This window comes from Peromyscus maniculatus, chromosome 11, assembly GCF_049852395.1.
Source record: "Peromyscus maniculatus bairdii isolate BWxNUB_F1_BW_parent chromosome 11, HU_Pman_BW_mat_3.1, whole genome shotgun sequence".
Lineage (NCBI taxonomy): Eukaryota > Metazoa > Chordata > Mammalia > Rodentia > Cricetidae > Peromyscus > Peromyscus maniculatus.
The window spans coordinates 103,943,821-103,944,329 of NC_134862.1; positions in this window are offsets into that span (position 1 = coordinate 103,943,821).

Genomic DNA, 509 nt, shown 5'->3' on the forward strand with positions numbered 1-509 from the left:
TTGTTTGTTTGTTTTGGTTTTTCGAGACAGGGTTTCTCTGTGTAGTTTTGGTGCCTGTCCTGGATCTCACTTTGTAGACCAGGCTGTCCTCGAACTCACAGAGGTCCACCTGGCTCTGCCTCCCGAGTGCTGGGATTAAAGGCTTGCACCACCACCACCACCACCATGGGCTGTCCCACTCACTTTTAAGATGCAGTACAGAGTCTACTGTGACTATCACTAAAGGCGTCTTCAGATTTGTGTTATTTCCTGATCAGCTAAAAACCTTAGTCCTGTAAACTCAGGCTCACAGTGGCCTCCTATCACACTTAAAACTTTAAAATAAAGAAAACAGAAAGGAAAAACTTGACCCTGCCCAGACGCAGCCAAGATGACACAGGGTTAAAAGTGAAGTAAAGGAGTTCGAAGACCTACTATCCCGATCTGCCCACTTACGGCTGGCCTGGCAAACTTCCAAGTCATCTGTCTGCAGCCCCAATCTCATGGCTCAGGTCCTGGGCCTCTGAGTT